Raw genomic sequence first — 17,749 nt, forward strand, 5'->3', positions numbered from 1 at the left:
GAGGCTCATTTACTTCCCAAATCAAGAGATGGAACAGGAGAGACAGCAATGATGAAAATGGCTTTATGACTGCCTCTACTTCAAAGTCATTTTGTGATGCTCGCTCTGTGTTTTGTCAAGAGTACCAATCAGGCTCCAAGTCTGTCAAGCCTTCCTGTAGGTCCACATTACCAAGACCATGGGGAGAGCCAAAGGTCTCCAGAGAGAGACTACAGACTAAGCTACTGGCTTACCCCAGACCTTCAGAAGGAACATCCCTTTCAGACCCACTCTTACTGACCACCAACTGTCATCTAGTGTCACAGAGCCCCACTACCAGGACAGTGAATCTACCACTTTAAACAACGGGAGGTAAATACCTCACTTTCTAATACCATACCAATAACATTTAATGTTTCTGTAATAGACAGTGTGAGTTGTATTATTTGTGTGATAGAATGTACACAATATTAAAAGACCTACAAAATGTAAATGAAACATTGTGATTACACAAAGTCTAGCTTTGAGTTGTTTCTTGGTCTGACTATAACATTAGCTTTCATATCATAGCTTTCATGTCAATAGGATTTTTATTGTCTTTCACTTAGCTGCTTCTAGACATTAGGATGAAATGTCATTTCTTACAAGATAATAGCAGAAGATGCACAGGACTACACAGTGCAGATACATGACAGTGTAAAAGAAGTGCAACCATTGAACTAAGATTTAATTTTTAGGTACAGTTCATTTGTTAGTACAATTAATAAATTAAATTAATTAATAAATAATTGAAATGAAATCTACTTACATGAACAAATTATTAGATTAGTGTTGAAAAACTTGTTCTTCACAAAAGAGAAAATATGTAAACAGCCTAAGTGCATTTTTGTGTAGTATTATTACTTGCTGTTATGTGTCATGTAATTCCATGAATTAAATCTTTTGAAAAATGCTTCTGTTCCTGCACAGATGTTTTATAGGCTACTGAAAACTGGTATGAGGAAGTAACGTACAAACAAAACATCCATAACTCGTAAATTAACAGAAGGTTGTCACATGCCTGAAATTTAACTGAATGCCACATATGTCTTTGTTAGTTTAATATTTTTTTCTTTTGAAATACTGATACAAAAATGAAATATTTTCTTTATCAAGTTATCTTTATTAGCAACCTCAAACATTTGCATCATTATTGACACAGAAAAGCTTAATTTTTTAATGTTTGTCAATCATTAAATCACCTGCGGGTGGAGACGCCATTCCCTGGGCCTCAGCAACTGCCTTGACTGCATCCCGATTTATGTGCCCTGGGATGAAAATCACTCTCAGCGAAAAAAAACCTGGTCTCTGCCCAGAGCAGGATCTGTTCTGGGCAGAGGGCACAAACACAGGCTGCCCTGATGATTGATATAGGAAACTATTGTAGTGCTGTCTGTGCACACCAACACATGGTAGCCTTGAGGTGTGGGAGAAAGTGTTTCAATGCTAGAAACAGGGCCCTCCAAGAGATCCTTGGCAGGGCAGCCACTCAAGACCACTCCCCAGCCCAAAAGCAAGGTTTCCGTTGAAAGTGTCTTGAGACAAAGACGCACCCCTAGAGTGGGACTTAAGGTCAGGAATCGGGGTCTTTTCCACATAAGAAGGGTATGAAGCCCGTGGTGCATAACCTTTATGGCACTGACGGGTTGTCTTCGGGGATGAAAGCCCACACCCGTGAGCCAAAGCTGGAACCACTCACTCATGTGAAACAGACCCAAAGGGATAACGTTGGCTGTTGCTGCCATGAGGGCAAACATTCTCTGTAACTTGGTGACAGAGAGGCTTTGGCCTAGCTGAATAGTTTTCACTACTGACAGTATGGAAGCCACCCAAGCAGGAGACAGGCATGCCTGCATAGTGTTGGAATCCCAAACTACCCCCAAGAAGGTGGTTCTCTGAAAAGGAGGCTTGGAGACCTCATATGGGCAAGCCCAGCATCTCACCATGGCCTTCGACTGAGCTGAGCCAGTCATCCAGGTAATTTAGTACAGGACTAGACCAAAAGGAACACAATACTGGTATGCTTCACACCGAAAGCAAACCTCAGTAATTCCTACATGAAAATAGGCATCTTTGAGGTCTACTGTCACAAACCAGTCCTCAGACCTGATTTGTGATGCAATAAGTTTGAGTGTAAGAATCTTGAACTTGAAAATTTTCAGTGCATAGTTTAGAGCCTGCAAGTCCAAAATTGGGCACAGCTCCCCATCCTTCTTGGGAATGACAAAATACTGGCTGTAAAAGCCTGAGTCTCGATCTGGTAGGAGAACATGTTCTATGGCCTCTTCTTGCTCAGAAATGAGAGAAGTTCCTCTTGGAGGAATGTGGTTTGGTGTTTGCCAACAACATGCCCTGAAACAGAGGAGAACGGGTGGCAAACTGGAACATGTACTCGTTTTCTGCGGTAGGACCCACTGAGAGACACCTGGCAGAAGTTTCAACACTGCCAGGTTGTGTAAAAGAGGTGTCAACCTCTGCATGCCGGAAAAGGGAGTGACGGCAGACCTTACTGATCCTCGAAATGCCGGAGGCGATGGAGCAGGAGGTAGGAGAAAAAACCCCAAGGAAGACGCTCCTAGGAACCCTAGGGAACAAGCTGGAAGATGGCCCAGGCTGCATACTGCGGCAAGGGATAAATTCCCTGAAGGCCGCCAACTGTCACATCACCTCTAGATGCCGGTCGATGCCCGTGCTCACTGTGTAGCCAAATAGGCCCTGAGGTGAAATCGGGGCAATCAGGAAAAAGGACTTATCTATGTCTTTAATCCCTGTTAAGTTAAGTCACAAATTATTCGGCCATACAAAGGCCTATGGCCCAGTAATGTGTAATGACTAAAGATGTCCTTATATGGACTTATTGGTGCATATTCTCTTCATCACAAGTCCTAACCGAGCCTTTAAATTGGCATGAGTGCACACAGAGCTTCAGTCATGCCGCAGCATTGAGTTCCCTCGAAAGGGAACTCTCAAGCGGTTTACAACAAAAGTCAAATTAGAAGTCAGTATAGATCATGAAATCAGGAAAACAGTTATCACAAAACCTAAAGCTGGAGGAGAGTATAAAGAAGACAGAACTAACAGTTAAAACAATAAATAAATAAACAAATAAATAAACAAACAAATAAATAAATAAATCACTTTATAGATAGATAGATAGATAGATAGATAGATAGATAGATAGATAGATAGATAGATAGATAGATAGATAGATAGATAGTATATTAAATAGAAAGAGTGGGGGAAATAGAATGACAGAGACAGAGGCTGAGAAGTGTAAAATAAAATAAATCCGAAAACAAAATAACAATTCCAAATATGTTTCGTCCAATCAGTGGTAAGAAGTCCATTCGCAAACCTACCTTTTCCGGTTTGAATTGTCGTTGTGTTTTTGGATTTGTTAATTTAGTTTTGGATTTATTAATTTGTTTTCTGATTTGTTGTTTTGTTTTCGGTTTTGTTATTTTGTTTGGCACTTTTCGGCCACTGTATTCTTCAAACAAAGAGATACACCTCATTTTCGAAAAAAGGGAAAAAATTGGAAATCTTTGTTTTTTGTTGTGCAGCATCAAGATTCAACACTCCTGAAAGCTTAAATATAAAAGGGCACACAGTATAAGAAATGAATATAAAAAGATCATTCATAATTACATAATAGTATTTGCAGATATTTTAATCCTAAATTTCTTATGCAAAAAAGAGGCAAGTTTCAGTTACTAAAATTCTCTGCATAATTTAAATTTTCTGTAGATACAAATCTTTGATAAGATTAAATGACCCTTTGGAAACTGGTGGTAAACAGTTTTGAACTTGTTAACTGAGCTTACAGTACAGAGTCACAGCAGTGGAGCAGCAAACAACCCCCTTAACATAATCTAATTAATAGCATTAAGAGACATGTGGTTCTGTGTAATCCCACTAGATTAAGATCACTCTTGAAACATCATCAAATTCAACACTGATATTGTTTTCTGCTGATAAATGTGTACACCAAATGTCACAACATTCCAACCTTACTACTGTCTCTACTATCTTCAAGGAAAGCATATTTAGCTGAAATAGAAAATACCACAGACATCCCTCTGAGATTCACAGTGTCTGGTTCACAGGAGGCCAAGCCCAAGATTACAGATAAAAGGGATTAAAGGTTTTTTTTACCTCTTAAATTCTAATTCCAGCTAATTCTGAGATGGGACAATGAAGAATATTTCTAAATTAATCTGGAGACAGCTTATAGGTGAAACATTGTCCAAAATGAAATGTACATTTTGCTAACAATTAAACCATACATATAAATTATTATTGTCCATATTTCAAACTTTTTTCCACCATGTGAAATTTACTTGTATACTATTAATGTATTTATCTACCTTTTTATACTTAGTTTTAATTGAATAGTTAAACTACATCATGAAATATACACTGAAATGTGTTTCATTAACTTGTTTTGGAGGTACCAAAATTCTTACAATTTCATGTCTTGTTACTTTTTTATGATATTGTATTTGTAAATTGTAAGGAAAATTGGATCATACAGAAATTCTAACTCTATATAATTGTGTATCATTTATCAGTAATACTGATATATAGATAAATAGAACATGTCACATGTATGCAGCTTAAAATTCCTGGATGCCCAATGTAAATCATCTTCCTACTTCCATGGTATTAGAAATGTGTAGGGGCTAACCTTTGCCCTTTGCAGTTAAGGTCTGAAATATAGGCTGGGCAGAGTAAATACCCAGCAAATAGCCCTGTCTTTCAGTACCAGTAGTAAAACTCTTCCAGTATGTTTTCTGATGCAGTAAAGTGTTGAACACTTTACTGCACAACGACAGATGACTTTGCCCTTTTTGTTATACAGTAGTCAGCTGCCTATAAAGAAATTCCAATATTGGATAAACTAAAATAAAACATCTGGAAAGCTCCATATGTTTAAAACCTTTTGACTTAAAGTCTGACCAATCCCCAATACTCCAAAAGACACTCTTGACCAATCCTAAACTCTTCTGTTATTATTTTGTTTTCCCAAAACCACAGCAAGCCTTAACCAGGATGTTGCTTTAACTGAAAGAATGGACGTGATAAAAAAGCACTGTGCCGTGTTCACTACACATCTATTCCTTTGTCCTGCGAATTTCATATCCTATCGACTACATGAAAAACCACACTCCTCCGTAAACATGGTTAGAGTGCCAACTAGTGGCCAACACAATTAAACATATACAAACATAAAGTATATACACCAATCAGCCATAACTTTCCGACCACCGGCCTGATATTGTGTGGGTTCCCCTTTTGCTGCTAAAACAGCTCTGACCCATGGAGGCATGGACTCCACTAGATCCCTGAGGGTGTGCTGTGGTATCTGGCTCCAAGATGTTAGCAGCAGATCCCAAGTCAACACCTCAAAGTCGTGGTTGTGCTCATCAAACAATTCCTGAACCATTTTTGCTTTGTGGTATGTTGCATTATCCTGCTGAAAGAGGCCACAGCCATCAGGGAATACCGTTTCCATGAAAGGGTGTACATGGTCTGCAACAATGCTTAGGTAGGTGGTACGTGTCAACGTAACATCCACATGGATGGCAGGACCCAAGGTTTCCCAGCAGAACATTGCCCAAAGCATGACACTGCCTCCACCGGCTAAGTGATGCACACACAACCAGCCAACCAAGTGATGTAAAAGAATACATGATTCATCAGACCAGGCCACCTTCTTCCACTACTCTATGGTCCAGTTCTGATGCTTCCATGCCCATTGTTGCCATCGTTCGGTGGTGCACAGGGGTCAGCATGGGTTCTGTGGCTATGCAGCCGCATACGCAACAAACCAGCATTAACTTCTTTAGCAATTTGAGCAAGAGTAGATCGTCTTTTGTCTTGGACAACTTTTGATAAATACTGACCACTGCAAACTGAGAACACTCCCCTGCAAGAGCTGCAGGTTTGGAGATGCTTAGATCCCGTCAAGTAGCCATCACAATTTGGCTGATCGGTGTACATAGCATACACAGATATAAACATAAATACATAGGCAGCAAGGTAAAATTTTATGGGCACAGGGTATTTTCTCTAGGATTTCTGAATTTCTGAATTTTAGACCCTTGAGACTCAGCCCATCCCTGTGTCGATGGATCTCCAACTTCCTGCGAGACAGACCTCAGGCAGTACGGGTGGGCAACCATGTCTCACCCTCAGCACTGGAGCCCCCCAGGGTTGTGTTCTTAGCCCCCTGCTGTACTCACTGTACACTTTTGACTGTGTGGCCACTTCCAGCTCCACCAACATCGTGAAGTTTGCGGACAATACTGTGGTAGTGGGCCTGATCTCCAATAACGATGAGACAGCCTACCTAGAGGAGATTAAAAACCTGGAGACATGGTGCCAGGTCAACAATCTCCTCCTGAACGTCAGCAAGACTAAGGAGCTGATAGTGGACTTTAGCACAAAGCAGGAGAGGAATTACCAGCCCCTCACTATCGATGGGACGCTGGTGGAGAGAGTGGACAGTTTCTAGTACCTAGGTGTTTACATCACACAGGACCTGACATGGTCCTGCCACGTTAACACCCTGGTGAAGAAGGCCCGGCAGCGTCTTTATCATCTCAGACACCTGAAGTGGACTTTAAACTGCCCTCAAAGGTGCTAAAGACATTCTACACCTGCACCATTGAGAGCATCCTGATGGGAAGTATCACAGCCTGGTTTGGGAACAGTACCAAACAGGACAGGCAAGCTCTCCAGAGGGTGGTGCGATCAGCCTAGCGTACCATCCGCACCGAGCTTCCTGATCTGGACACCATATACAGCAAGCGGTGCTGGACCAGGGCCAGGAAGATAATGAAGGACCTCAGCCAACCCAACAATGGACTCTTCTCTCTGTTGCGGTCAGGGAAACGTTTCCGTTCCTTGAAAGCAAACACAGAGAGAATGAGGAGAAGCTTCTTCCCACAGGCCATTCGGGCCCTCAACCAGAACACCTAGAGTCTGGACTTTCTGGACATACTCCTACACGACATAACATTCTACCTCAGCTGATTGTTGCACATGCAATAATTGCACTACTTTGTACTCTGCACTATTCTGTACACACAATACACTCTCACTGTACATCTTTCCTGTACATCTTGTGTGCACACAGCACCGTGTGCGCACAAGATGTACAGGACATTGGACATTTATACTTGCCTATAGACATCTACATATATATTTATATATTTATCTTACATATGCACACTGTACATATTGTATTCTTTTGCGACACCATTTCAAAGTTAACCATTGTACTGTATTATATTGTACTGTATTATATTATGTGTATTATATTTTTGTTTTATATTTGTTTTTTATATTTAGTTTTTATAAAGCAGTTTTATATTTGTATACGTATATATTATACTACTATTTTTTGTTAATATTTTTATTATATTATTTTTATTTTATTTTTCATATTTATATTTACTGCTATTGATACTACATATATATATTTATATTATATACATATATATATGTACATAGACATATATTTGCATATGCATATCTGATCTGACACTTGAGTTTCCACACTGTCCACACTTTAAATTTAAATTTTTTATTTATTTTTTTCACTCTTTATTTTTATGTAAGACAGTTGTAAAAAGCAAAATTGTGTATGATTTCGTATGTTACCAATAAAATTTTAATTTGAATTTTTGAATTTGAACTTTCTGCCAAGGGCACTTGTATATATATATATATACTCATTGTGTGTGTGTGTGTGTGTGAAACTGTGTGTGAAGAAAAGAGGCAAACAATAATAAAGTAAAGAACATATAATAAAAAAAAAAAGAATATATAGAAAACGAAATTGCACTCAATCTGCCAGCTATGCAAGTGACTGTTCCTGTCAGTCAGGTAAATTAGTGTATAAAGAACACCCCTTCATATCTGAATTGAATGTAGAAAGTATTTCATGTAGAAAGAGTGCAGGATCCATGTAACATTGAGATAGGAGTTTGTCACATATATACTGTTTTTCATTTATAAGATCGTCTACTACGTAAGATTGGATACTGATTTTTAAGATTGTACGTGTGGTCTCTGCCTTTTTCCAGAAGAATCACCTAAAGAGAGATGTGGCCAGCAGATGGAGATATTTGCCTTGTGAATCTCAAAGGCACAACAGTGGCATCCAGATGGTGCTGCAGCTTGACCCTTCAAAAGGAAAAAGGTATAAGGACGTAAAGTGCCAAAGGAAAAAATAAGATATAAAATATAAAATCTACAGTTTAGAAAATTTTCACAGTAAGTAAAATAAAATATAAATAAAATAAGGTATAAGTAGAAATCTGTAGAAATATGTATAAAAATGTAAAAAGTACAACTGTAATAAATAAACAGTATAAAGTGTTTGAAATGGGCAATGTGCAGACAGCAGCAGTATGGGGTCATGGAGTGAAATGAAATGAGGAGCAGCACTGTTATTGTCCATCTTTAAAGTGCAGTTGTGCACAGTAGTCCTCTTTTTATGTGAACAGGAGAAGAAATGTGCAACATATATGTTTTATGTTTTTGTACTTTGGTCCTGCAATCTGCAAATGTGCAAATGTATAGTGTTTGGTTTTGGTGTGTTCCAACACGTGTGAAGGAAACATAGCAAGTCCAATCAGTTGAGTCCTATGTGGAGTTCTGGTTTACATTCAAACTTAAACTATTACATTTCACAAAGTTTGGCATGGTGACAAGATTTTGTCACTTGTCTTTTTAGTGTGTGTGAAAAAAAACTATGAATTTTGAGTTTTACAAAAGACTTCAATTCACATATGTTAAAATTGACTCACATCCACACTGCCATTGCTTAATCAGTTTTTTCAGTGCTATTGTGTGTGTGTGTGTGCGTGCGTGTCTTGCAGTTATGCTTGGCTTTAGATAAGAATATGGTATTCATTCATTCTTTCTTTCTTTCTTTCATTCTTCATCAGTAACTGCTTTATTGTCAGCGATAAATCATGAGGTGGGAAAACACTCTGGGTCTCAACACTATCACAAGGCACAATGCACACATGCAGCCGACTCATAGGAGTTAAGGGGGGGGGTGTTTCAAGTGGTTAAGGCTCTGGGTCGTTGACCGTAAGATCAGGGGTTCAAGCCCCAGCACTGGCAAGTTGCCACTGTTGGGCCCGTGAGCAAGGCCCTTAACCCTCTCCGCTCCAGGGGTGCTGTATCATGGCTGACCCTGTGCTCTAACCCCAACCTCCGAGGATGGGATATGCAAAGAAAGAATTTTACTGTGCTGTAATGTATATGTGACAAATAAAGGCTATTTCTAAAGAAGTCAGTCCACCTACTGACATGTTTTCCAGAAAGTTTATGCTTTTTTTCTGTTTCACATTTTTCAACATTTGATGCCATTTTGATTCATTTATATAGTATACCATGTTAAAAAGCAGTTTTTCAGATCAGTGTAATAATTGATGCATTTCATATATATCGATCTAAACGTTAAATGAAAGTGTTAAATTTGGTCCCAAACAAGTGTCCTGAATCAGTCTTTGCAAAATATCTTAAAACAGAAATGATTATGTAAATGATAGATAGGTCTACACTGTCCTCAGTTAATTCTTAGCCTTTTTTGAAGCAGAAACTGATTTCATTCATTTCTGACTATTTGCTTTAAAGATCTTGGTTGCTGCTCAATGTTTTTAACCAATGTTTAAGAAAAAATGTTTTTTTACATGAGTCACTATCTAAATGATTCCATATAGTCTCAAATGTTTAAAACTGGCAGACAGAAAGGAGTATTCAACTCTTTATATTTGGTGCCTCAGAGAAAACATGCAGAACTCCTCATAGACAGGAATTCGAGCTCAGAATCAAACTATTATAATTTTATAATGAACCATAATGTTACTTACATCACATAAAATTGTCATGATGCAGAATATTTTACAGGTTTCTATTTGATGATGAGACAACAGTATGTTAATACTCATTTTACAGTAAGTAACTGAACAGTAAGTGTTAACTGTGTGCCACTGACTGTTGTACCTGTTCTACTAGTTTTCTGGCAAATTATGGGAAAACAGCGGTTGTACTTCTCTGCCTGTAAGCTTGTTTTGTGTTTCACTTTTCACCCTCTTTATAACATGGCACCCTCTGTTTCTCATCTGTGTCTTTTTGTGCTGGGGGTAGTGATGGTAGGGTCTGTAGCACGCTGTGATTTAATAGAGTGATATAGATTTCGGAGCATATATGCCTGGTGACATTATCATTGGAATTATGGAATCAGTTCATTCAAAAGTACAAGACCTTGAAAATCGGACAATCCCAGGATTGTATAATTGCACAGAGTGAGTATAGAGGAGAATATAATGTTCTTACTATTTTTTAACATCTGCCTTTCTGCTTTTAATTATGCCTCATTTAAAACAAAGCTTCTTGTTTTTTCTGTTCATTTTTAGCTTTGATCAAAGTCAAAGTCAAGTCAAAGTCAAAGAAGCTTTATTGTCACTTCAACCATATATAGCTGATGCAGTACACAGTGAAGTGAAACAACGTTCCTCCTAGACCAGAGGTGCTACACATAACACAGATAAAGTACAGTGACGCAGACAAACATAGAGCTAAACATAGAGATAAAACTAAACTATACTTAAGGTGCAAGAAATAAACTAGACATACAACAGGACGACAAGACAAGACAGTGCAGACAAACAACATATAGACCGACTTTTGTGCAAATAACAGTGTATACAGTGAGTGCAAATATGAAATTACCACTTTGTGCAATGACAGTGTATACAGTGAATGTAAATATGACATTGACACTTGTAAACAGGATTAATATAAAAAAAACATCAAATACCATTTATGGCATCTTTAGTTGTGTTTCACACAATTGAAGAGATCAATAACTTTAGGCATTAAACTTGGATATCTGATGTGTGATGCTTGTGTATATGGTACCAAAGCTTTAGACTGTGTGGAGCGCATGCTTGCTGTTAATGGGCCACCTCCTCCCTGACTACTCAAACTTCACTTTACCCATAAAAGCATTCTTGGATGAAAGATACTCAGAATTGTCTATTTCTATTGCCAAACTTCTCAGTCTCTACATGATTCCCCAGGTAGAAATACTGAAACATTGTTCTTAACAGCTTTTCTGTAGTTCTAACTGTTTAATGACTAAAGGTTTGGAAATACATTTAAATTTATTCACAAATTCTTTAATAAAGACGGTGATTTTGAAAATGGTTATGATCTTATTATGTGGAAGAAGGATGGTGATGAAAGAATACTTGATGTTGTGGGGAAATATCTTATAAGCAATAACGACGTCAATGTGTATGAGCAAAAAGTCTCATGGTCAAACAATACGGTGTAACTAAAATAAGTATAACTAACTAAGTATAACTCAGTCTTTGATTCCGTGCAACAATTCTCTGAAGTCCTCTTGTCATTAAAATGACTTTGGAGGCAGTCACATAGCAATGAAAATAAACAATTGTTTGCATACAATTAATTATTAACAAAGTCATAAATTAATATTACACATGCTTCTCTATTAATAATAAGACTACAAGAAAACTCAAATCAATAGAAGACCTAGATTTTAAAATGTGATTTTAATAAACATTTTAATCAAAAATAATGAACTACTTACTTTTCTGCACTGACTTCATTAGTAACCTCCTCAAATGGCTTAATGATATCCATTGTTTCTCTGGCTATTTCCCATTGCTCAGGCGACAAGGTTGGCAGAGGTGTGTTCGTGAGTGCCAGGGTGGAAATGATCGGCTCCTTGATGTCAAGAAATCTTTTCAACATGTAAAATGTTGAATTCCACCTTGTGGCCACATCCTGTTTTAAATGCAGTGGTTCTTGACCCATCTGTCTCTGAGTGGCCTTGAGCTTGTCAGAAGCAACTGTGCTTCTGTGGAAGAATTTAACAATAGTCTTGACTTTGTTTAACATTTCTTGTACCTCCTTCAGTGCAGCTCTGACAATCAAGTTCAGCATGTGGGCAAAACAAGGTATGTGGTCCCAGTGGAGGTGGTCTCTAAGGGCTGAACCATGTTGCTGGCATTGTCTGTAACACAAGCAACAATTTTGTCACCCACACCCCACTCATTTGTATCCCTGGTCAGCTCACTTGCCAGGTGAGCAGCAGTGTGTCTGTCAGGGACAAAGTAGTCCAGGAGATAGGAGGTTATCTAAAAATTCTCTATGAAATGACAAGTCACGGCGAGGTAACTTGTGGTAGTCACAGAAGTCCAGCAGTCTGTCATGAGACATACAGCAGAGGCACACTTGATTTTGTCCGTTATATTTGCTCTTAATTTGTCATACAGCCTAGGCATTACAGTTTTTGACAGTGTTTTCTGCTTGGTAGACTGTATGATGGGTCCAGAAGATTTGAATACTCCTTAAAGCCCTTATCCTCCACAATAGAAAATGGCTGAAAGTCACGAGCAATCTTTTTGACCAGAGCCTCGACTAGTTTGCTTTGTCTTAGAGGATCCATTGGTCTTGTCACAAAACTGCTCAAAGAAGTTTGCTCTCTTCTCTGCCCCTCACCTAGTGCAAAACAATGGGGGATGGGTGTGGAAGGGTTACTGTTCCCTTGGTGACAGCCTTGAGTGACAGTTGCCCTTCAACTGAACCCTTGATGACCCAAGCAAGACACAGGCAAGCTATTACTTATAATATGACAGTTCTTTCTTATTCGAAATGTGATCAATATGTGTCATGGGGGTCACAGTTCAGTGACTTCTGTGCCGGTCCCAAGCCCGGATAAATAGAGAGGGTTGCGTCAGGATGGGCATCTGGCGTAAAACATTGCCAAATTTAACCATGCGAATCGTCAGTACTCTAAATTTCATACCGGATCGGTCGAGGCCCGGGTTGACCTACAGGGCGCTGGTGGAAATTGGGCTACTGTTGGTTGAAGAAGTAGAGGAGGAAGGAGAGTGTGTAGACAGAGAGAGAAGAGGAAAGGTAAGAGTGTAGAACTGAGAATAGGAACACTGAATGTTGGTACTATGACAGGGAAAGGTAGGGAGCTGGCTGATATGATGGAGAGAAGGAAGGTGGATATACTGTGTGTACAGGAGACCAGGTGAAAGGGTAGCAAGGCTCATAGTATAGGAGCAGGATTCAAGCTGATTTATTATGGTGTGGATAGTAAGATAAATGGGGTAGGTGTGGTCCTGAAGGAGGAGTTTGTGAGGAATGTTCTGGAGGTGATGAGAGTGTCAGACAGGGTGATGAGTCTGAAGTTGGAGATTGAAAGGGTGATGTTGAATGTTGTTAGTGGTTATGCCCCACAGGTAGGTTGTGAGTTAGAGGAGAAAGAGAGATTCTGGAGTGAATTAGATGAGGTGATAGAGAGTATTCCAACAGGTGAGAGAGTGGTGATAGGAGCAGATTTTAATGGACATGTTGGTGAGGGGAACACAGGTGATGAGGAGGTGATGGACAAGTTTGGAGTTAAGGAAAGGAACCTTGAAGGACAGATGGTAGTGGACTTTGCTAAGAGGATGGACATGGCTGTGGTTAACACTTATTTTCAGAAGAGGGAGGAGCATAGAGTGACTTACAAGAGTGGAGGTAGGAGCACACAGATAGACTACATCCTATGTAGAAAAGGCAATCTGAAAAAGATTAGTGACTGTAAAGTAATAGTGGGAGAGAGTGTAGCCAGACAGCATAGGATGGTGGTGTGTAGGATGAATTTGATGGTCTGTAAGCAGAGGTCAAAGATAGAGAAGAAAACCAAGTGGTGGAAGCTGAAAAAGGAGGAATGTTGTGAGGAATTTAGACAGAAGTTGAGGCAGGCTCTGGGTGGTCAGGTAGTGCTGCCAGATGACTGGGAAACTACAGCAGAAGTGATCAGGGAGGCAGGAAGAAAGGTGCTGGGTGTGTCATCTGGAAGGAGGAAAGGAAAGGAAGAAGCATATGACAGGGTGCCAAGAGAAGAGTTGTGGTACTGTATGAGGAAGTCAGGAGTAGCAGAGAAGTATGTCAGAGTGGTGCAGGACATGTAGGAGAGGAGCAGGACAGTGGTGAGGTGTGCTGTAGGTCAGACAGAGATGTTCAGAGTGGAGGTGGGACTGCATCAGGGATCGGCTCTGAGCCCCATCCTGTTTGCTATGGTGATGGACCAGTTGTCAGAGGAGGTCAGACTGGAGTTTCCTTGGACAATGATGTTTGCAGATGACATTGTGATCTGTAGTGAGAGCAGGGAGCAGGTGGAGGAAAACCTGGAGAGGTGGAGGTTTGCGCTGGAGAGAAGAGGAATGAAAGTCAGTCGTAGTAAGACGAAGGTGAAGAAGGTACAGGAGTTTAAGTACTTGGGGTCAACAGTCCAGAGTAATGGAGAGTGTGGGAAAGAGGTAAAGAAGCGAGTGCAGGCAGGTTGGAATGGGTGGAGAAAGGTGTCGGGAGTTCTGTGTGATAGAAAAATTTCAGCGAGAATCAAGGGGAAGGTGTACAGGACAGTGGTGAGACCAGCCATGCTGTATGGTTTAGAGACAGTATCACTGAGACAGACACAGGAGTCAGAGCTGGATATAGCAGAGCTGAAGATATTGAGGTTCTCTTTGGGAGTGACATGGTTGGACAGGATTAGGAACAAGTACATCAGAGGGACAGCTCATGTTGGACGTTTGGGGGACAAAGTTAGAGAGGCCAGGTTAAGATGGTTTGGACATGTCCAGAGGAGGGAGAGTGACTATATTGGTAGGAGAATGTTGGACATGGAGCTGCCAGGCAGGAGGAAGAGAGGAAGGCCAAAGAGGGGGTATATGGATGTAATAAATGAGGATATGAAGCTAGTGGGTGTAAGTGTTGAGGATGCAGAAGATAGGGATAGGTGGAGAGAGATGATTCGCTGTGGCGACCCCTGAAGGGAAAAGCCAAAAGAAGAAGATGTGTGTAAGTAGATGTGTTAGGGAATTAACATGTAACATTTTAATTATCATTCATTCATTCATTCATTCATTGTCTCCCGCTTATCCATAGCCGGGTCGCGGGGGCAGCAGTCTAAGCAGGGATGCCCAGACTTCCTTCTCCCTAGCCACTTCCTCCAGCTCTTCCGGGGGAATTCCAAGGCATTCCCAGGTCAGCCGGGAAGACCCAGGACATAGTCCCTCCAGTGTGTCCTGGGTCTTCCCCGGGGTCTCTTCCCGGTTGGGCATGCCCGGAACACCTCCCCTGGGAGACGTCCAGGAGGCATCCGAAACAGATGTCCAAGCCACCTCAACTGGCCCCTTTCGATGTAGAGGAGCAGCGGCTCTACTCCGAGCTCCTCCCGGGTGACAGAGCTCCTTACCCTATCTCTAAGGGAACGCCCCACCACCTTACGAAGAAAACTCATTTCAGCCGCCTGTATCCGGGATCTTGTCCTTTCGGTCATGACCCACAGCTCATGACCATAAGTAAGAGTAGGAACGTAGATTGACTGGTAAATCGAGAGCTTCACCTTTCGGCTCAGCTCAGGACCACATTGCTGCTGCCGCTGCACCAGTCTGTCTGTCAATCTCACGCTCCATCCTTCCCTCACTTGTAAACAAAACCCCGAGATACTTAAACTCCTCCACTTGAGAAAGGAACACCCCTCCAACCTGGAGGGGACAAACCACCTTTTTCCGGTCGAGAACCATGGCCACAGATTTGGAGGTGCTGATCCTCATCCCAGCCACTTCGCACTCGGCTGCGAACTGCCCCAGCGCATGCTGTAAGTCCTGGCTCAAAGGAGCCAACAGGACAACGTCATCTGCAAAAAGCAGAGACGAAATCCTATGATCCCCAAACCAGACTCCCTCCACCACTTGGCTGTGCCTAGAAATTCTGTCCATAAAAATAATGAACAGAACTGGTGACAAAGGACAGCCCTGCTGGAGTCCAACATGCACTGGGAACAGATCTGAATTACAGCCGGCAATGCGAACCAAGCTCCTGCTCCAGTCATACAGAGACCGAACAGCCCTTAACAGAGGGCCACGGACCCCATACTCCCAGAGCACCTCCCACAGGATGCCACGAGGGACTTGGTCGAATGCCTTCTCCCAGTCCACAAAACACATGTGGACTGGTTGGGCAAACTCCCATGAACCCTCAAGCACCCTGTGAAGGGTATAGAGCTGGTCCAGTGTCCCATGACTAGGACGAAACCCGCATTGTTCTTCCTGAATCCGTGGTTCGACTAAAGGATGGACTCTCCTCTCCAGTACCCTGGAATAGACTTTCCCTGGGAGGCTGAGGAGTGTGATCCCCCTATAGTTGGAACACACCCTCTGATCCCCCTTCTTAAAAAGAGGGACCACCACCCCGGTCGCCCAGTCCAGAGGCACTGTCCCTGACTGCCACACTATGTTGCAGAGACGTATCAGCCAAGACAGCCCCACAACATCCAGAGACTTAAGGTACTCAAGGCAAATCTCATCCACTCCCGGCGCCTTGGCACCAAGGAGCTGCTGGACTACCTCAGTGACTTCAGCCAACCAGGCTCAATAGGACTCTTTCTTCAGCTTGACAGCATCCCTTACTTCCAGTGTCCACCACTGGGTTCGGGGATTGCCTCCACAACAGGCACCAGAGACCTTACGGCCACAGCTCCTGGTAGCTGCGTCAACAATGGAGGAGGAGAACATGGTCCACTCAGACTCAATGTCCCCAACCTTCCTCAGAATCTTGTCGAAACTCTCCCGGAGGTGGGAGTTGAAGACCTCCCTAACAGAGGTTTCAGCCAGACGTTCCCAACAGACCCCCACAATACGTTTGGGTCTGCCAAGTCTGTCCGGCATCCTCCTCTGCAAGCGGATCCAACTCACCACCAGGTGGTGATCAGTTGACAGCTCAGCCCCTCTCTTCACCCTAGTGTCCAAGACATATGGCCGAAGGTCAGATGACATGACCACAAAGTCGATCATCGACCTCCGGCCTAAGGTGTCCTGGTACCACGTGTACTGATGGGCACCCTTATGCTTGAACATGGTGTTCATTATGGACAGACTGTGACTAGCACAGAAGTCCAATAACAGAACACCACTTGAGTTCAGATCAGGGGGGCCGTTCCTCCCGATCACGCCCCTCCAGGTAACACTGTCTTTACCCACATGGGCGTTGAAGTCCCCCAGTAGGGTCTCCAAGAAGGTTGGGTACTCCACACTGCTGTTCAGCCCGTAAGCCGAAACAACAATGAGGCCCCTATCCCCCACCCGAAGGCGCAGGGAAACCACCCTCTCGTTTACTGGGGAAAACTCCAACAGATGGCGGCTGAGCTCGGGGGCTATAAGCAAGCCTATCCCAGCCCGCCGCCTCTCACCATGAGGTACTCCAGAGTAGTAGAGTACCGGTACCGCTCAGCCTCCCCCACCAGCTCAGGCTCCTTCCCCCCCATTGAAGTGACATTCCATGTCCCAAGAGCCAGATTCTTTAACCAGGGTTTGGGTCGTCTAGGCCCCTGTCCATGACTGCTACCCAAAACACATCGCACCAGCCCCTTATGCGGGTGGTGGGCCTATGGGAAGACGGGCCTACGTCGCTCTTTCGGGCTATGCCTGGCCGAGTCCCATAGGCGAAGACTCGGCCAATAGGCGCTCGCCTGCGTGCCCCAGCCCCAGGCCTGGCTCCAGGTTGGGGCCCCGGTAACGCCAATCCGGGCGACGTAACGGTCCTTGCTTTCTTTTTCTTCATAAGGGGGATTTGAACCGCTCTTAGTCTGACCCATCACCTAGGACCCGTTTGCCTT

The sequence above is a fragment of the Hemibagrus wyckioides genome, linkage group LG25 (assembly GCF_019097595.1).
Source record: "Hemibagrus wyckioides isolate EC202008001 linkage group LG25, SWU_Hwy_1.0, whole genome shotgun sequence".
Taxonomy (NCBI): Eukaryota; Metazoa; Chordata; class Actinopteri; order Siluriformes; family Bagridae; genus Hemibagrus; species Hemibagrus wyckioides.